The sequence below is a fragment of the Mustela putorius genome, unplaced genomic scaffold, assembly GCF_011764305.1.
Source record: "Mustela putorius furo isolate JIRA1106 unplaced genomic scaffold, ASM1176430v1.1 tig00004033_pilon_pilon_pilon, whole genome shotgun sequence".
NCBI lineage: Eukaryota > Metazoa > Chordata > Mammalia > Carnivora > Mustelidae > Mustela > Mustela putorius.
Genome location: NW_025422169.1, coordinates 8,697,824 through 8,718,545, shown reverse-complemented (window position 1 = coordinate 8,718,545; position 20,722 = coordinate 8,697,824). Strand labels below are relative to the sequence as shown.

At 45.1% G+C, this 20,722-nt stretch overlaps 1 protein-coding gene across 7 annotated transcripts in view; it reads left to right on the top strand.

Moving 5' to 3' along the window:
- ZMYND11 (zinc finger MYND-type containing 11) overlaps positions 1-20,722 on the top strand; it is a 113,198-nt gene that overhangs the window by 20,229 nt on the left and 72,247 nt on the right. The window lies entirely within an intron of this gene.

Sequence of the window (20,722 nt, the reverse complement as noted above, 5' to 3'; positions counted from 1 at the left end):
CCTTTCTGTCCCCACAGGGACGAGCAGTTACTCGCTTTACTCCCTTGTGACGGCAGATGACAGCCCTTACGAAAGTTTGTTTCTCTTTGAATAAAAAATTTTCACATTTTAGAAAGTTCAGGCTTTTTATATTTATGCTAGGGTTGGAAGTGTCAAGTAGTAGAGTTAATAGAAGAATTTCTGTACATTAATACTCATTAGAGTTGGACAGATTCCCACTTTACCTAAAACTGACATTGCTTAGGGCTAAGCAGGAGAACTAAGTTTGGTTTCACACTGCAGTTCCAGAAGTTCTAGGTCAAGGTGATATACCCATTTTGGGTTTGTTTAATCAGTTGTTGGTAAGCGTTTACAACCCAAATCCCTTTCAGAATTTGATTCTTTGCAGACTTGCATTTTATGACGAGACGTGCAGCAGATGAAGACCTGCGTGCTCGGGGACGTGCGTGCGTGTGTTCAGGCGTGGGGAATGCGCAGAGACGTGTCGGTGTAGATAGGGTCGACACAAACATTGTGCCAGTTTGAGGTGCGCAGAAGGAGTTGGTACGTTCATTTATTGTGAAACGGTCACCCCGGGAGGTTAACCTCCACCACCCCACGGACATGGTTTTTCTTTGTGATGACAACTTGTAAGGTTTTCTCTCTTTGCAAATACACAAGAAAGTACCGTGAGCCCTGGTTGCTGCGCTGCGCTCTGGGGTCGTGAGTCTTCGAGCCCGGCGAACGCGTCTTTGCGCCTTTCACCTCCTTCAGCCCTTTTGTGTTTCCGAGCTTGTTTTTGAAGCTTCCACAGGGAGTGTGATCGCAGGGTACTCGCCTCTGACCTGTTTCACATAGCAGAATGCCCTTAAGGTCTATCCATGTTGTCCCAAATGGCAGGGCTTCATTCCAATCTGTTTTTTTAAAGATTTATTCATTTGAGAGAATCTCAAGTAGACTCCATGCCCAGCACGGAGCCCAGACAGTTCTCGATCCTGGGACCCCGAGATCGCGACCCGAGCTGAAACCTAGCGTCGGGTGCTCAAGCAGCGAAGCCGTCCAGCGCCCCCTCTCCATTTTTATAGCTGACTCATTTTCCGGGGGGGTGTGTGTGTGCACGTGTGTGTGCACGTGTGTGTGTCCCATTTTCTTTACCCATCTTCCACGGACACACAAATCCTTTCTGTGTCTCGGCTCTTGTAAATAGTGCGGTCGTGAACACGGAGGTGGAGCTGTCTCTGGGAACGCTGTTTTCTTTTACCTCTTTGAGACGGTGCCCTGGCCGAGTGGCCGCAACCTTTCCTCTTCAGAGCGGGGTGTGGGAAGCACCGTGAAGGCCGGTGCGCCGGGCGGAGGTGCGCCTGTGTCGGTGTTCTCGGTTAGGTCGGATTGTTTTCTGTTGGGTTGCATGAAGTCTTTATGTATTTTGGAGATTAACCCCAAATCAGATGTCCGATTTGCATCTGTTTCCTCCCGTTTTGTAGGTTGCCTTTTCTTTTCTTTTTTTGGTGCTTTTGTTTGCTGTGCGGGAGCTGTTTTACTTTGAGGTCCTGCTTGTTAATTCCTGCTTTGGTGTCAAATTAAAAAAAAAAAATTATTACCAAGGGACCAATGTCTAGGAGCTAAACCTCTATATTTTCTTGTAGGAATTGTATGGTTTCAGGTCTTGGGTTCAAATCTTGAACCATTATGAGTTGATTTTTGTGTGTGACGGAAGACGGTGGCTTCTTCTGCGTGTGACTGTCTCACTTCGAGGCTGTCCCTTCAACCTTGTGTATTTTTGGCTCCTTTGCTGTAATTGAGCAAAACTATGTGGGTTTCTCCTGAGTTCTGTGTTTCGTTGATCTGTGTGCCTGTCTTTATGGCACCCCTGCTTTCCGATTACAGTCGTTCTGTGAGATGGTTTTGTCTCTGGGAATGTTTCTTCCAGTTTCACGGAGAAGCGGACGACACGGTGCTGTGCGGTGTGCCGCGGGCACGCAGCGATCTCCCTGACAGGGTGACGCGTCTGCTGCAGAGTTCACCCCGTCATCTCACGCAGGTGTGAAAAGAAATAAAGGAAAAAGAGAAAACGCTGGTTTTCTTTGTGAGGAGAACTCTGCGAATCTGCTCTCCGAATCCGTACAGCGTTTGCTGTCCAGCAGCCTTCGCTGTCCTGGTGCCGTCTGAAGTCGGGACGCGTGACGCCTCCGGCTTTGTTCTTCAAAATGGAAAAGTTCTGATTTCTCCTCAGTCTGGACCCAAATCCCTATTCAGCTGAGCTTATTTATTTGCCTTCACAGCTGTTGTATTTTGCACTTTTGGAATGACTACATTCAGACGTAGTCACACAACACATTCTTGCCGAATCCCTGCTGTGTGTCGGGCTTGTAGGACACGGTGCTGGATGCTGACGGGCCTCTGTCCCACAGAACCAGGCTGTGGAAGGAAGTGGAACACCAGTGGCAGGAAATGTCCTGTGTGAGCACTGCTCAGATGGGTAGAGTGTGGGTTTCGTGTGAGCACACAGCATTGGTTTCTATTTTTTAAGGTTTGAGGCTTTTTTGAGGCCCCTATTTCTTCCCTACTTTTCTTGATTGAGCAATAGATAATTGAGTCCTATCCTTTTACTGATCTTTTGTACTGATCCTAATAACATGGGATATTCCCAAATAATGAGTGTTTTTTTTTTTTTAGTATTCTCTAGATTTGGAAATAGTCATCTTCTCAAATCTGCCTGGAATTACTGCTCATTTGCATATGCTTTTTATGTTCATAGTAAAGGCTAATTACTCCTTTGCTGGTTTGGATTCATCTTCTGGCTTTCCAGAGAGGTTATCTCTTCCTTCTCTCTTGGATAGTCAACCTCAGCCTTTCAAGTGAATCCTCTTCCTGGATCTCAAACATTTTTAAGTCTTTTGCATTTGAAACAAAAGTTCAAATGTGCCTTTTGGCAATGTGTGATGCACTGAATGTGTGTTCTTTCCTGAAACCCTATTAAGAAGAGGAAAGTGCCTAAACCTATGAGGACAAGAGGAAAGATGAACTAGAGCATAGACAAGATGCCATTAGGGTTTTATAAAGGAAGGAAGTGTGTGGGGTTGTTGGATTTAGCAGGCAGCATAGCTAAGTGCCTACAGAGGGAAGGATCAGAATGCCAGTTTGGACCCCACCGTAGTGGACTTAGAAGTAGCAGGTTTGCTCTGGCAGCAGGGTGGATGGTGGGGGTTCAAGACCAGGGTGATTCGCCCTGGTCTGTGTAGCACTATGCCCAGCACCTTCCCCAGCACCTTCCCCCGGTCCCTACCCTTTTCTGTCCTGCAGAACTCATGCAGTCTGTTGTCTGCGGAGGGTAGACTGGAACAGTTGTGACCGAGGCCCGCTGGAGACGGCGATGCCGCACGAGAACAGGGGTGTTAGGAGCGCTAGACTCCCGTCTGGCCGTGTCGGAGCACTGCCTTCTGGGCTTGCATACCCACTGGGAACAGCAGGGTATGGTCTGGGAACACTGGTTTGCAGGCCCCAGATGGTCTCTCTGCCTGGGGAGGATCTTGCTGGAGCCCCAGTGGTACATGGGGGTCTTGGGGGAGCGAAGGTGTGGGCTGCATTTGGGAGCAGTTGAATGTGTGGGTCAGAGCATGGAGAGGGGAAACCTGGTCTCAGTCCTGCTTGCATCGTCCTGAAAATGTAGACACTGAGTATTGACTCACTCAGAAATGGTAGTGGAACTGTTGAGAAGATGAAAGGGAGGGTGGGGGTGGGGAGTGTCCATGAGGGAGGTGGCTGGGGTGGCATGGCCGTGGGATTTCCAGATCCCGAGGTAAGTACAGAAAACTAGACCAAAGGTGGTTGACGGTGACCACCCTAGGGTAGCAGAGTTGGGGAGGGGTGTTGGGACTCTTGGATTAGAACAGATCTTATCCACGGATTTCAGTAAACGGGGGGTAAATTTTGAACGAACCACAGCCCACGTGGTGCCCATGTCTTTCCTGCACCTGCATCTGATCGGTCCTTTCCTCCGTTCTCAGCCGCCTTCTCTGCCGTTTCTGCTCCTCCCCTTCCCGCTGACTCCTGAAGCCACTCCAGTCCGGCTCGTGCTGCGGGTCGCCAGGGACCCAGGTCCTGCTCAATCTGGTGCACACTTCTGCCTCCCTTCTGGGGCTTCTCAGCAGCACTTTGCACTCCTTGGCGTCCTGTCCACAGGACTTGTGGATCTGCCCCTTGGTTATGTCTCCTTCCCAGACCAAATGTCTCATCCTTCCGTGCTGGGCCGGGGTCTCTGTCGCCGCGCTGTCGCTTGGGCAGTCTGACCTGCGGTGATGGTGTGGGTCAGCTCCTGCTCTCCGCCCTCAGCACCGAGGGGCACCCACTTGAGAACCAGTGTCTCGGAGATCTCCGTGGACTTGGGCCCCCAGTCAGAGCCCGCGGCTCTCCCTTCCTCCATCAGCCTCAGCTGAAAGGCCCCTCAGCTGCTGCGCACTGTGATTCCCCATTGTCCTCATTTCTGATTGTCCCGTCCCAGTAATCTCTCCCCGCTGCGGGAAGGCCACCCGGTCCTCACGCCACCCGGTCCTCACAGCTGTGTCCCCCGCACAGGCGGACGTCGTGCGGGTCCCGCGTTCGCAGTCCGCGGCAGCTGCCCGGGGCTTTGCGCACTCAGTAGCCAAGTTGAAGAAAATGCGCGAGTCCAGACGCGGCAAGACGTGCCCTTTACAAGGATCTCCGCGTCCGTGTAAATGCGTGTCGGTGGAGAAGTCTTCGTATTACTCCCCCTCAAAGCGGACTGTGAAGTAGCTAAAATCCCATGAGGCATCCCGTCAGGAAGAACGCTTCACTTGGTGCCGCTTACATGTTTTCTGCGAGGACCGTCGTGTTCCTTTTCAAATCTGCGGCGAACCCCGTGCTGGCTCTGGTGGTTCCTCTCGGCTGGCGTCGGATGTCGCGTCTGCCAGAGCTGGAGTCTCGGGGTTGCTGGCGCTGAAGACTAGAGATCATCCTACTTTAAAGTAGGATTTAAAAACTCAAATACAACTATCTGTACCCTTAGCTTCATAGGGAAAGAGTCTACTGGCTGTAAATGGTCACTGCAGGGACTACTGCAAAATCACTTAAAAGCACAAAAATCCTTAAAAGATTCTTTTTTAATCTTACTGTAGTTGTGATTTGCATTTCCCTAATAAATCCATTACATTTTCAAGGGATAGTCTTTTAATTGGTCCATTTACTGATCCGATGGTCCTACGCCATGAATTAAGTGCAACGTTGACCTTTTAAAGGCTTCCTGGTCCTTTAGGCATGGATTCCAGTCTTAAGAACATGGAGCCAGAAGACTGTGTGAGCCCGAAGCACCTGGGTTTGGTGGTTTCTGACTGGGCTGTTGACTGGGCAGATGAGAGTCTCTAGAGGACCTGCTGTCGTCCCGACTCCCCTCGTTGGCGTGCATTTTGGTTCCAGTGACTGAACTAGGGAAGCACCACATACCGTTTGTTTGTTTGTTTGTTTGTTTTTTAAGATTTTATTTAAAGAGAGCAGAAGGAGGGGGAGCAGCAGACAAGGTAGATGGAGAAGCAGGCTCCCCGCTGAGCAGAGAGCCGGATGCAGGACTCGGTCCCCGGATCCTGGGATCACGACCTGAGGCAAAGGCAGACACTTAACTGACCGAGCCACCCTAGTGCCCAGCACCACATAAATCTAGGGCAGATGCACTATTATGATAATTCAGAAATTTCTGGAAAATGGAGTTTGCTTTTCCCTTGAGCGCGTAGACAGTGCGTGGAGGAGGACAAGCAGTGGATTTGTCTTCACCATCCCACAGCTGCCCTTAGAAGATCTCCGTGGAGCTTCCTTTCCCCTGACTGACTGTCGCCGGGTCCCTGGAGTTTGTCCTGTGGCAGTCCTTCTCCTTGTGAAAGCGCAGTATGGCTTGGCTTCAAGGTAGTCAGGCACACGCTCACACGTTTGTGTATAGTTCTGTCTTTTTTTTTTTTTTAATTGTAAAATCGTTTGGCAAGTATACCATCTAGATGGAGATGGTTTGGTGTGTTTTAAGTTTAAGGCAATCTGAAAGGAATACAGAATTATCAGTAGCTCTTCAGTGCTTATAAGTCCCAGTTTCTTTCCTGTAGTTATATGCAAAGTGATATGTGTACATAGAACCATTTGTGACTTACTTGAATAACGTGTTATTTTTCAGTGCAGGAATGTTTTCAGTAGATAAATACAGATAAGGATATTGTTTACATTGTGTTAACCTTCTCCCTCTTAAAAAATTTTGGAGGGAAAACATAAAGGAATGTGAGCTTGGCAATTTTAGCATAGTGCATGGGTCAGTGAATGGTCACTGAGTAAATATACCCATATAATCACAATCCAGGTGGAGAAACAGACTCTATGTTTAAAAAAAAAAAAAAAAGTGGTTTTTTTTTTTTTTGTTTGTTTTTGTTTTTTAATCTGAAAGCACATGAGCTAGTGGGGGGCAGAGGCATAGGGAGAAGCAGGGAGCCTGATGTGGGACTTGATCCCAGGACCCTGAGATCATGACCTGAGCTGAAGGTGACGCCTAACCGACTGAGCCACCCGGGCACCCTGAGAAACAGACCCCTAACAGCATTCCAGAATGTACCCTCATCCCAGAGAGGAGAATCCCTCCTTGTCCTCACTTCTCTGGTCTTAGAACTTCTCTGATCAGCCGTGTTTGAACTTTTTGTGTTTAGTTATCATGTATTATTTTCTGAGTGGCTTTCTGTTACATTTAGGTAGTTCATTCAGTGTCACTGTTACATAGTTGTTACTCTGTTTCCTGGTATGACTAAACCATGGTACTTGTATCCAGTCTGACCATAGTGGACGAAGTGGATGTCGGCTGACTTCCAGTTCCAGGCTATTACAAATACCACGGTGGTGAAATTCTTTTTTAAATTTTATTTAAGATTTGTTTATTTTACAGTGGGAGAGTATGTGTGTTGGGGGGTAAGGGCAGAAGGCAGAAGGAGAGAGAGTCTTAAGCAGAACTCTGTGCTGAGCGCAGAGCCCCAAAGCAGGGCTGGATCTCGTGACCCTGAGATCACAACCTGAGCTGAAACCAAGAGTCAGATGCTTAACCTGACTCAGCCACCTGAGCACCCCCAGATCCTTGAAATTCTTGAACGTATCTTGTGGTGACCACGTGCATGATTTCTGTTGGGTGTGTATACCCAGCAGTAGAACGTTCATCTTTAACATAAATTACAAACCGCCGTTGAAAGCAGTGTACAGTTTAGGCTTAAGTTAGCAGAGCGTATCAGTGCCTCTGGCTTGTTCCTTGCTTGGACTTGGTCTTGTCTTTTCATTTCTACAGCCCTAATGATACTGCTTTAACAGGAAGTTTTAAATTGTAATGCAGTCCTATTTAGCAGGTTACTGTTGGTGGGTTTCCATATAAGAAGCTTTCTCCATTTCAAGGTCATGAAAAAGTATGCCACACTTCCCTTAGAAGCTTATGTGTCTATATAATCTCTTGGGAATCAGTGTTGCTGTGTGTTGTACTGGTTGTCTGATTGTCTTCTCCCCGGCTGGGTGTCTGGTTGACTCGGCACTGTTTCTGGAGAGCCTCCCTCAAACCCAGGGCTCTGCAGGGCCTTCTTCGTCATGGGCGTTTAGTGCCCATGGATGCATCAGTGCCTTCTTGGGTTCTCTGTTCCTTTCCGTGAATTTATGACCCTTTGTCACCAAATCCTTATTTGACACAGTCTTAATTGCTGTAGCTGTACAATAAATTTTGATATATGGTATCAGATCTTCCAATTATATTTTATTCATTATGTCTTGTTACTTACTTGTTTATATTATGGGACATTTACATTTCCATATAAATATTCTTTTTTTTTAAGATTTTATTTATTTATTTGACAGAGATACAAGTAGGCAGAGAGGCAGGCAGAGAGAGAGGAGGAAGCAGGCTCCCCGCTGAGCAGAGAGCCCGATGCGGGGCTCGATCCCAGGACCCTGAGATCATGACCTGAGCCGGAGGCAGAGGCTTAACCCACTGAGCCACCCAGGCGCCCCTCCATATAAATATTTTTGACTATTTATATTTCCATATAAATTTCAGAACCCTTTTGTTACTTTACACACAAAACTCTACTAGAATATTTATTGGGTTTGCACTGAATTTTAAATCAATTTGGGAAAGAACATTTTTTATAATATTAATCTTCTAATCTGTAAATATGTGGTATTTTCCCATTATTTAAGTCATTTTTACTTGAATGTTTTGTGGCTTTCTGGATAGAAATCTTGTATATCTTTTGTTAGATTTATTCCTAGATCTGACTTCTTTGGATGGTATTGTAAATGATGTATTTTTAAAAGTTTTATTTATTTATTTGGGGGAGATAGGAGCAGAGGAAATCTTTTTTTTTTTTTTTAAACTTTATTTTTTCAGTGTTCCAAGATTCACTGTTTATGCATCACGCCCAGGACTCCGTGCCATCCGTGCCCTCCTCAGTACCCACCACCAGGCTCCCCCAACCTCCCACCCCCGCTCCTCTCCCCTCCCAAACCCTCAGTTTGTCTCTCAGAGTCCACAGTCTCTCGTGGTTCGTCTTCCTCTCCTTCTCCCCATGTCATGGAGAAGGAGAGAGTCTTAAGCCGACTCTCTACTGAGTATGGAGCCTGGTATCAGACTTGAAGTCAGGACCTTGAAATCACAACCTGAGCCAAAGCCAAGAGTCTGACTCTTAACCGACTCTGCCATCCAAGCAGCTCTGCAAATTGTATCTTAACTTTTTTCATTTATTCATTGTTACTAGGGTTGACCAATGAAAGACAAAACTGCAACCTGCAAATTAAAATATGTGCATTTATCTGGAATCACAAGGATCGCCAACTGAGAGATGGAGTTGACCAGTCGGTGTGGTGCTCCAGAGAGATAAAGTTGGTTAGAGTTCTTAAAGAGGAAAGCGGGAATTTATAGAAGTTGTTTTAAATGAAATGAGGTTGGTGCTGGTGTGGCTGCAGTTTAACTAATCTAAACCTGATTGGTTGCTAGGGCTACTGCTAGTCAGGAAGTGCATTTATGCCCAATCTTTTTTTTTTTTTTTTAGGATTTCTTTATTTTTAGAGGGAGAGCGCGTGTGCATGCAGGGAGAGGAGCAGAGGGAGAGAGACGGACTCTCAGCAGACTCCCCGCTGAATATGGAGCCTGTCACTGGCCTTGATCTCAGGACCCCAAGATCATGACCTGAGCCAAGATCGAGAGTCGGTGCTCAGCTGACTGAGCCACCAGGCTGTCCTCACTGATGTCCGTTCTAACATGCAACACATGCCTTGGCAATGTGTTCTGAGATTTAGAGACAGGAGAAGGGCATGAACCCCACCTCCTCTCCGATCTCCTGATATTATCAAAGACATTTATTAATTTAATAATTAACCTGTAGATTTTTTGGGGGTTTCTCTATAGATAGAAGCAGCTCATCTCCGAATGACAGTTGTAATCACTCTTTTCCAGTCTCTATATATCTTATTTCTTGTCGTGTTGCTCTGACGAGGTCTCCAGTATGATGTTGAATGCTAGTGGTGAGTCTGGGTATCTTAACTCTTTCTCATTTGTGGGAAAAGTTTTAATCATCAGTCTAAGCTTTTTTAATTGATAAAGACTTGTTCAGGTTGTCTGTTTCTCCTTGTGTCTGTTTTGGTAGTCATGTGTAGTTTAACCACGAGATTAGCAGGCTTATTGTTTCAGATAATCAGCTTTTCCTTAGAGTAAGTCTCTCTCGTATGTTTGTTGTGTGGTTCATTAATTCTGTTCTGCATATGTGTGTGTGGTGTGTGTGTGTGTGATTTTCTTCCACTTTTTTGGTTTTTTATTTTAGATTTTCTCAAGATGGGTGCTTTTTAGATTATTGCTTTTTAGTGCCCCTCCCTCCCATTATACATGCAGTTAGGCTATAAATTTCAGGTACATCATAAAACTTTTGATGATTAGTATTCATTCCTTACATTATATTTTCATATTTTTGTTGTATTTCTTGATTTTTATTGTGACTTTTTCAGTTATTTAAAAGTATGTTTTTTATACACCACATCTTCTTGATCCATTCATCTGTGGATGGACATCTAGGTTCTCTCCATAGTTTGGCTATTGTGGACATTGCTGCTATAAACATTCGGGTGCACGTGCCCCTTCAGATCACTACGTTTGTATCTTTAGGGTAAATACCCAGTAGTGCCATTGCTGGGTCATAGGGAAGGAAGAAAATGAAACAAGATGGGATCGGGAGGGAGACAACCCATAAGAGACTCTTAATCTCACAAAACAAACTGAGGGTTGCTGAGGGCTGGGGTACAGAGAGGGTGATGGACACTGGGGAGGGTGAGTGCTGGGAAGTGTGTAAGCCTGACGATTCACAGACCTGTGCCCCGGGACTGATGATACATTGTATCTTAATAAAAATAATTAGAAATGGAAAAAATATGTTTTTTAGCTTCCAAAAACATAGGAACTTTTGTGTTGTCTTTTGTTGCTGGTTTTCTTCCGTTCTTCTGCGGGCAGAGAGCAAACTCGTAATCCGTCCTTCGGAATTGAGGATTGCTGTCCCTGGATGTGATCCGTTTTGTGAACGTTCTGTGGGTGTGAGCGGAGTGTGCGGCGTTGGGCACTTGGTGACTGCAGAGGTTTATACAGATTAGGTCTGGTTTGTTAAGTGTTTTTGTACAGTTTCTCTGTCAGTTGTGAGAGACATGTTAGAATGTTGTGATTGGATTTGTCAGTTTTTCGTAGTCGACTGTTTTGCTTTATATGTTTTGACATTATGTTAAGTACATGAACCTTAGAATATTTTCTAAATAAGTTCAATTTTTTTTATTAAAGTAAAATGACCCTCTTTTTTCTTAGTTATTACACTCTTCTGAGCTTGCCTTTTTTTTTTTTTTTAAAGATTTTGTTTATTAGAGAGAAAGAGAGGGGGCACAAGCAGGAGGAGAGGCAGGCGGAGGGAGAAGCAGCTTCCTGTGGAGCGGGGGGCCCAGTGCAGGACTCAGTCCCGGGACCCGAGAGCATGACCTGAGCCGAAGGCAGACGCTTAACCACTGAGCCACCTGGACTCCCCAGCTTTCTTTTTAATAATATTTCTACAAGGTACTTTTTCCTTTTATTCTTTTCTTTACAAACTTTTTGTGTCCTTATATTTAAGATTTGTCTTTTGAGAGCAGCATATAGCTGAGTTTTTGTTCTAAATCCAGGCTCAAAATTCTCTTATTGAAGCTCCTCTGTTTAGATTAGTGTAATCACCGGCGTGTTTGGGTTTCAATCTGTCATCACGATCCCTCGTATCCGTCTTGCTCCCCTTTTTCCTTCTTGTTTGTTGTTATTGGGAGTGCAGTTACTGAAGTATTTTATATTCTTGTCTCCCCATCTAATAGCTTGGTATTTATGTATTCTCTTACTACCCTTTAAACACTCTAGGAACAGGAACTTCTGTCCTTGATGTATCAAGGTTTAATAGAAGTTATTTTTCCCACATAATGCAAGGAACTTAAATGTTTCAATTCCGTGTGTACTTCAGATCTAGAAGACGTTGTTGTGTAGAACACTCAGCATTTACTTAGGTTTCCCGCACCTGCCCCTTCTCAGTGCTGTGCGTCTGTCCTCACAATCTGAGTTTGCGTCTGGGGTTCTTCTCCGTCTGCCCGAGGAGCCTCTCCACGGTCTGTGTTACGGTGCTGCTGTGATGAAGTCTTGCTTTATATAAACTTATTTAACTCTCATTTTTGCAAGCATAGAGTTTTTGATGGGCAGCTATTTTGAGAACTTTGTAGACATTATTTCCTTATCTTTTGGCCTCCGTTGTTTTAACAAGTCCACGTGAAGTCACATTACTGCTCCTTTGAAGGTACTGCGGCTTGCCCTCGATGACTTTAACCTTCCCTTTTATCTTTGGCTTCCGGCGGTTTTACTGTGAAATCCCCGGTCGTTATCTGGTCACTTGGTTTTGTTTTCTGGGAATAGCTCTTCATTCTGAGGCTGAATTTCTTTGTCAGCCGTGGAGGATGACCAGCCGCTCTCTCTTTGAAAGTCCGTCCCTCTCCCATCTTCCTCTGCTCTGCTCTTCGGGTCGCAGTGAGACGCGCTCGCCCTTACCGCGTCCGTGTGCGCCGTGCGCGCCCGTGCCCGGGCCTGTCCGAGCTCTCTCCGGCTGCTTCCTTCTGAGAATAGTCCTCCTGCCCTCGAAGTCTCTCTTCAAACATGTGTGAGGTCTGAGGCTGACCCATTCACGGAGCGCTCTGGCTGCAGGGCTTCTGCGGTTCTGTGCTTACCATCTAGGTTCCTTTCGTTTCATGTTCTTTGCTGACGTTACGAATCTTTTAATTTCTTAGGCATCTGGGCCATTGTTCTCGCAAAGCCTGTGTCTGATAACGCACCCTCTCGACTTCTTGGAGTGTCTGTCTCTGTTCTCTTTTACTCTTCTTGCCGTTTGTCATACCGTCTTCCTCTTTCTGGGTTTGGTTACTTTTGCGTGTGTTCTAGATACTGTAGAGAAAAATCGCAGGAGTGAGGTGAAATTTAGGGTGATGTCATCTGAAGAGGGTTTCTGTTTGCTTCCGGCAGACAGCCAGGGGCCCCAGTGGTCCTGGATGACGTTAATCTCGTCGGCAGTTGGGACGATTCGAGGTCTGAGAAAGAGGTAGTTAATTTTGTAGCTCGTGTGCTCCTTTCATTTTTTGCTATTATTTTATATGTGAAGATTGAATTCTTTGTAGTTTTCTTACTCTTAGGATGCAGCCTTTTGGTGTTCAGATTTGCAGTTTGAGGGATTACAGTACCCTCCTCCCGCACTAGGCATTCAGTCCGGTTGTGATCGTCTCGGCCTGGATCTTTTGAAAGCTTTGCTCGTGTTCTTAGCTGCTCCTACAGATTTGCCAGGTTGCCTGTATAGGAGAAATGTGACTTACCTCTTTGCTTTTTGTTTTCCTTGATCTTAAGTCTTGCAAATTTTCAGTGTTTGTTCTTTGGTGCCTTTCAGATTTTTTCTTTTCAGTTCAGGTTTTCAGGTTCTCACAGGCAGGTACTTTGCTATTAAAAGAATGTAGTGTTCTGTTTAGTAATTTTTATTCCAGATTTCTAACAGTTAATGAACATGTATACCCGAGTGGTCATACACAACTCAATTTTATTTAAAGTGTAGTAGTTACGTGTCCATTTTTTGTAAAGGAGAGTTAGAATTACTAAGAGATCTTCATGTATCTCAATTTTTCATAGCTTTCCTTTTCCTAACTTTCAAATATTGTTAACAAAAACATGGCTGTAGCTCATCATTTTTATAATTTTAGGGTAAATACTATCTTTGGTTCACTGCAGACACATTCAGAGACTGGTCAAAGTCAAGATAAGTCTTTTGAAGGTAATTCAGATTCCTAAAAAAAACTTCACTGTATCATTTTTTTCATTTTTCTTCACAGCTTATTTCTGATATGTCTATTTTATTATGATTAATTTTTTTAAAAAAATGAAATGGTGTTAAAACCAGTGTCTTGGTCTGTTTGGGCTTCTGCAACAAAAATACCACAGACTGGGTCATTTCTGAAGAACAGACATTTATTTCTTACAGTTCTGGGTGCCAGCGGGGTTGCGTGAGGGGCTTCCAACCAGGTGGTCCGCTGACGTCACCTGTCTTACACGGTGGAAGGGGCTAGGGAATATCTCTGGGGCCACTTTTGTAATCTAATCCCACTCATGAAGGCTCCACCTAATGACCTAATCAGATTTTGACAAAATACTTTTAAGATAAAAAACTGCCAGAAAATTAGGACTTGTAGGACCTTCCTCAACATGATAGAAGGCATTTATGAAAACCCAAGCTAATACTGTAGACAGTGTGAAAGACTGAAACCCTCCCCCTAAGATCAGGAGCAGGACAGATGCCCACTTTGATTACTGCTACTTAACATAGTGCGGGAAGTTCTGCCCAGAGGAGTCCGACAACTAAACGAAATATAAGGCGTTGAAATTGGAAAAGGAACATTGAAACTATGTTTGAAGATGACATGATCAGGTATTTAGAAATTCAAAAGGATCCACAAGAAAATCATCAGAACTAATAAACAAATTTGGCAAAGATATAGGGTAATCAGTTGTGTTTCCATAACACCAGTGGTGAACAGTCAGCAAAGCCAGCTGAGGAAACAGTTCCAGTCACATTAGCATGTGGAGGAACAACATACTTGGGAGCAAACTTGACTATGCAGGTTAAAGACTTAGACACTATAAGTTTATAAAACTTGCAGAAGGAAGTTAAGACCAGAATAAATGGAAAGACATCTCGGACTCATGGATGGTAGGACGATACTACCCAAAGCAATAGGGTTCAGGACTCTCCCCCTGAAAATTCCAGTGGTCTCGCCACCCGTGTCCCCCTGCCTGCGCCAGAAATGAAAAACTGATCTTGAAATTCATGCGGAATTGGAGAGTGCCCGGGTAGCCAAAGTAGTTTTGTAAAAGAAAACAAAGTGGAAGACACACAGTCCCCTGTCTCAGAATTTGCTTCAGAACTGCAGAGATCAGAGCAGTGTGGAACTGATGTAAGGACCGACACGGGATTTAGAATCTGGAAGCTTCCGAGATCAGACGAGATCGGGCGCGTTCAGGGTGGTATGGCCGTAGACTAGAATCTGGAAGCAAGTGCAGACCTCTTTGGCTCGTTGACTTTTTAATTCCAGCATAATGAGCGCGCACCGTTAACGAAGGGCCAGGTGCGCGGCCTGGCGTCGCCCCTCCATCCGTCACGCCGGGCTCACGCGGAGGGTGCGCGGTGTCCTCCGTGTCCCGCGCCCACCTCCACTCTGGGAACCGTCCGTCTGTTCTCTAGACTTGAGAGTCTGTTCCTGGGTTTCTCTTTTTTCCTTCACTCTTTTGTTTTTTCAGTTCCACATAGGAGTGAAGTCGTGCTTTGTCCTTCTCTGACTGACTTATTTTGCTTAATATATTCAAGTTCCATCCATGTGACTGCAAATGTCGGTATCTCATTCTTCTTCAGGGCTGAATAATATTCTGTGTGTGTGTGTGTGTGTGTGTGTGTGTGTGTCACACCCAGCTCTTTGTCCATTTATCAGTTGGGGGCAGTTGGGCTGCTTCCGTAATTGGACTGTTGTAAACCGCGCTGCTGTAAACCCCGGGGTACTTGGATCCCTTTGAAGTAGTGTTTTTTGTCTTTTTAGGTAAATAGTAGTGCAGTTGCTAGATTTCAGATTGGTTCTGTTTACAACTTTCTGAGGATCCTCTATACTGTTCTCCACAGTTTGGTCAGTTGATTTTTGACCATGATGCCGAGCCCGTTCAGTTGGGAAAGCAAAGTCTCTTCAGAAGATGGTGCTGGGATGACTGGTTCGCGCACATGACAGATCGAGTTTGGACTCCTTCCTTACACCATAGACAAAATTCCAGAGTGGGTCAGTGACCTAAATAGAATTAAAACCACAAGGCTCCTAGGAAAAAAAATAAGGATTAATTCTATGACCTTCGATTTGCTTTGAAGTCTTAGGTATGACACCATAGTAGGAACGATGAAAGAAAAACTGTATCTGTAATACTTTATCAAAACGAAAAACTTTTCTTAGAGATTATTTATTTATTTGAGAGCACAAGCAGGGGAAGTGGCAGGTAGGGGAGAAGCAGGCTCCCCGCTGAGCTATGAGCCCAGGGCAGGACTCGATCCCAGGACCTTGGGATCCTGACGCCGGCCAAAGGCAGACACTGAATGGACGGAACCACCCAGTGCCAAAACGAAAAGCTTGTGTGCGTCACAATCACAGGACATTATCAAAGTGGAAAGAACTTACAAAATGGGAGAAAAGGTTTGTAAAACATGTAAATTAAAGTGTTATTTAGAATATGGAAAGAACTCCCAGCTCGCCAAGAAGGTAAATACCAGGAAAAGTGAGCCAGGGCTGCAGTAGACGTTCCCCAAGGAAGATAAATGGTGAACACACACGAGAAGACGCTCATTGTCGTCAGGCAAGTGCAGATCCAAACCACAATGAAATGCGACGTCACCCTGCTAAGAGGGCTGTAAAATGAAGCAGTAGACAGCAGGTGTCGGCCGGGATACGGAGAAATTAGAACTTGCACACGTTCCTGGTGTGCTGGGAAGGGGTATAGCCGGTGTCGAAGACCGTGGGGTGATTTCTGGAAAGGGTCAATGTGGAGTTACTGCGCGGTCCAGCAACTCCCCTTCTGGGTGTTCACCCGAAGACCTGAAAGCAAGACCTGGGCAGATGCTGTGTTTTTTGCGATTACTCACGGCCTCTAAAGAGTAGAAGCACCCAAGTGTTCATCAGCGTATACGTGCGCCACTGAACTGTACACGTAGAGATGGTTCAAACGGCAGGTTTTATGTTCCTGCGCCCTACTATAAAAAATTAATATTCTGTATAAAAAACACTGAATTACACACTTTTAGTGATGAAACATACATCAATTACATCTCAGTAAATGTGTTAAGGGGCGGGGCGCCTGGGTGGCTCAGTCATTAAGTGTCTGCCTTTGGCTCGGGTCACGATCCCAGGGTCCTGGGATCGAGTCTGCATTGTTCTTGCTGCTCAGCGGGAGCCTGCTTCTCCCTCTCCCACTCCCCTGCTTCTGTTCCCTCTGCCGCTGTGTCTGTGTCAAAAAAATTAAATAAAATCTTAAAAAACAAAGTGTTAAACGGTCAAACATTATTTCCTCATGTACATTTTGTTTTTTAAGCTAGTGTTTGGTCAAATCCAGAAGCCAGGAAAGGTCTTGCTTTGCTAGTATAGCTTATAAAACAATTGACTTCTGCTTGTCGTTATCAGGAATCTTGATCAGTGTTCTACATGCTGTTATTTTCTGCCGTTGAACTAGTGTAATTTGCTTTAAATAAGGTCCGTCTCAGAGCAGAAGTGCTGTGTTTCTCAAGTTCTCCGTGTTCTGTACTCACTGCATCTGGCAGTGGGACAGCAGCTGTGGCTCTGAGGGTTTAGGGAACACTGTTCTGTAGTGCCGAGACTTAGTAGCCAACCAGTCACTGTCATAGACTAGACCAGCTTCATTTCTCCTTTTATTTTTGTTTTTTAATCTCAAGGCTCATTCAGGAATGTATCCAGTCCATAAGTGCGTGTTGTACACTTCATGATACAAGTCGTTAAGGGCATCAAGCTTGAAATACGGCCTGCTTTTGAGAAACCTGTTGGGTGATGCGTATAAAATAAGTCTATGTCAGTAGCAGCATGGCCTTAGTTGTAACTGTAGACTTTATATATGCAGGTTGTTATAATAGAAGCTGAATGTAACCTAATTGTAACTTGAACGTGATTATGGCTAATAAGCAAATCAGAGTAAATGAATATCTTTTGTGAGATACTAACCAAACCCAGAACATCAAGCACACGGAGGCTAGTATAGATTGGGACCTGGCGGTTAGAAGTGCGTCGCATTTCATTAGGAAGGAAGAACTCTCTCAGTAAGCCCTGTTGGGACAGTTGATCCCTCTCTGGAATGCCCTTCTCTCTTGTCAGCTTCTGTCATACTGAACAGGTAACTCCACAGTTTCCATGTGGGCGTGTCAGAGGCTTGGAGTTTGCCGCTCCGTCCTAATAACAAGTGAAAAGCAGAACTGAAAACCAACGGATGTACTGCGACTTAGGAAGGCAGTGAAGCCACAGGACAAAAGCAGGAGAGACACGAAAACAGAACTACTGGAGTGAAAACTCTCCCACAGAAACAGCTGCAGGAACCAGAGCTAAGAAAACCTGAATGTGACCGATGAACTTCCACAGACTCAGGGTGGCGAAGCCTGAGTCAAAATCTAGGGAGACCCATTCCTCGAGGTCCCCCACGCTTTGGTTAGACTTTGAAAAGATCAATAAAACCAGTCAGTCTCTTGACAAGCCAACTTAACAGATACAAATAACGAATATTAGAAGTGAAAAATGAGGGCGCCTGGGTGGCTCAGTGGGTTAAGCCTCTGCCTTCGGCTCAGGTCATGATCGCAGGGTCCTGGGATCGAGCCCTGCATCGGGCTCTCTGCTTGGCGGGGAGCCTGCTTCCTCCTCTCTCTCTCTCTCTGCCTGCCTCTCTGCCTACTTGTGATCTCTGTCTGTCAAATAAATAAATAAAATCTTTAAAAAAAAAAAAAAGAAGTAAAAAATGAGCAGGAAAAGGCGGAGGGGGAAGAGGAGCTATCAGTTCTGGTCCTCTAGGCTGTGAAAGGATAATAAAGGAATGTTACAAACATCCCTGAACCCACAGACTTGACAACTGAGATGAAATGGATCCATTCCTTGAAAGACATGATCTGGCAAAACTTCTGCAAGAAGAAATAGTTTGTGTAGGCCTGTGTATCAGTAATTAATGAATTATTGATATATTACTGATACCTATGTATCAGTAATTAATAAATTACTGATATGAATCAGTAATTAATAAAACTTCAAGAACAGAAAGCACCAGGCCCAGATGGGTTCACTGGTGAATTTGCCCAGACATTTATGGAAAAATTTATACTTATTCTCCACAGTCTTTTAGAAGGTAGAAGCAGAAGGCTTACTCTTCTGTGAAGCCAGCAATACCCTAATACCAAACCAGACAAAGACATTACAAGAAAAGAGATGGCCAGTATCTCTCATGTACATAAATGTAAAAATCGCCACCAAAATATTAGCAAATCGAATCTGACATTGTATAAAAAGTATTATGCCCCATAACTAAGTGGGGTTTGTCTCAGGTATGCATGGTTGCTTCCATATTGGAAATCAGTCGGTGTAATCCATCATACCAACAGGATAAAGATCTGTCATGTCATTAAAAGATGGAGACAAAAATTTTGGCAAAACCCAACACCCATTCATAATAAAAACCAGCAAACTAGGAATAGAGAGGAGTTTCCTCAGCATGATACAGTCTACTTGTCAAGACCCTGTACTAACAGCATCATACTCAATGATGTTTCCTGCTCAGATTGGGAACAAAGCAAGGATGTCTCCTCCTACCGTCCCTTTCAACATTGGACGGGAAGTCCTAGGTAAAGCAGTAAGACGAGAAAAGGAAATAAAAGTATACAGATTTGGAAGAGAGAAATAAAACCATCTTCATTTACAGATGACATGATTACACAGAAAATCTGAAAGAATTGACCTGAAACTAATACGCGATTATAGCAAGGTCATATGACAAGAACATTAATATATAAAAGCCTATCACTTTCCTATGTACCAGCAACAAACCAGTTGAATTTAAAGTTATAAACACATTATATTTGGGGCGCCTGGGTGGCTCAGTGGGTTAAGCCTCTGCCTTCGGCTCAGGTCATGATCGCAGGGTCCTGGGATCGAGTCCCGCATCGGGCTCTCTGCTCGGCGGGGAGCCTGCTTCCTCCCCTCTCTCTCTCTGCCTGCCTCTCTGCCTACTTGTGATCTCTCTCCGTCTATCAAATAAATAGATAAAAATCTAAACACACACACACACACACACACACATTATATTTGCATTATCACCCCCCAAATGGAATGCTTAAGTATAAATCTGACAAAATATTTATAAAGTCCATATGAGGAAAACAGCAAAATACTGATGAAGTGAATGGAGAGGGAAGCCTGGTTCATGGATAGGAAGACTTAATATTCGCAACATGTCAGTTCTTCCCAATTTGATCTATAGATTCCATGCTGTCGCAGTAAAAATCCCAGGAAGTCATATTTTGGGTATCAACAAAGTGATTCTACATAAATGTGGAGGGACAAGAGATCCAGAATAGCTAATACAATCTTGAAGGAGAAGAACAAATGTAGAGATTTCAAGACGTACTATAAAGCTATGTTCATTAGGATAGGGTTAGTGGTAAAGTAGCAGACAAATGGATCAGGAGAGCAGAGGGAAGAGCCTGGAAGTCGACCCACGTAAACATAGCCGATGATCTTTGATAAAGGAGGAAGAGAGGTATCACGGAGCAGATGACAGGTCTTCCTCGAATGGTGCTGGGACAACTGTGCCTCCACATGCAGGAAAATGGATCTAGATGCAGACTTATTCACTTCACCATAGTTACCTCAAAACAGATCATGGGCCTAAAATGTAAAATGCAAAACTGCGAAACTTCTGGAAAATAATGTAAGAGACAACCTACCTGTCCTTGAGTATGGCGGTGATTTTTTGGATGCAACAGAAAGACAAAGCCCTGGAAAGTAACAACTGATCAGCTGGACTTGACTCAAATTAAACCCGTTCGCTCCGTGAAGGATGATGTGAGGACAGCGGCGGGACGAGCCACATCCTGGGAGAACGTTTATAAAAGACGCCTCTGACGAAGGCTGTCATGCAAAACGGGCGCCTCTTGAAACGCTAAGAAAACGGACCTGATTAAACAGCGAACGACACATTAGAACCGACAGCTCTCTGGGGACGACGCCCAGGTGGAAGGCGAGTGTGAAGAGATGCTCTGTGCTGTGTCCTTGGAGAAGCGCAGCGTGGAGCCGCGCCCGTGCACCAGCACACGCCTGTGCACCAGCACGCGCCTGTGCACCACCACGCGCCTGTGCACCACCACGCGCCTGTGCACCAGCACTCGCCTGCACGACGATGGCTGGCCCGAACACGGGGGCAGGAGGAGCTCAGTGCCCGCGGGGTGCCGGATGGAGCCGCCACTCCGGGGACACATTTCTCACTAACCCGCACATTCTGTTACTGTAGGACCCAGCTGTTCACTGCTTGTTGGTTAGCAAAGGAAACGTACGTGTAGAAGCCTGTGCGGGGTCGTTGGGAGCAGCTTTATGC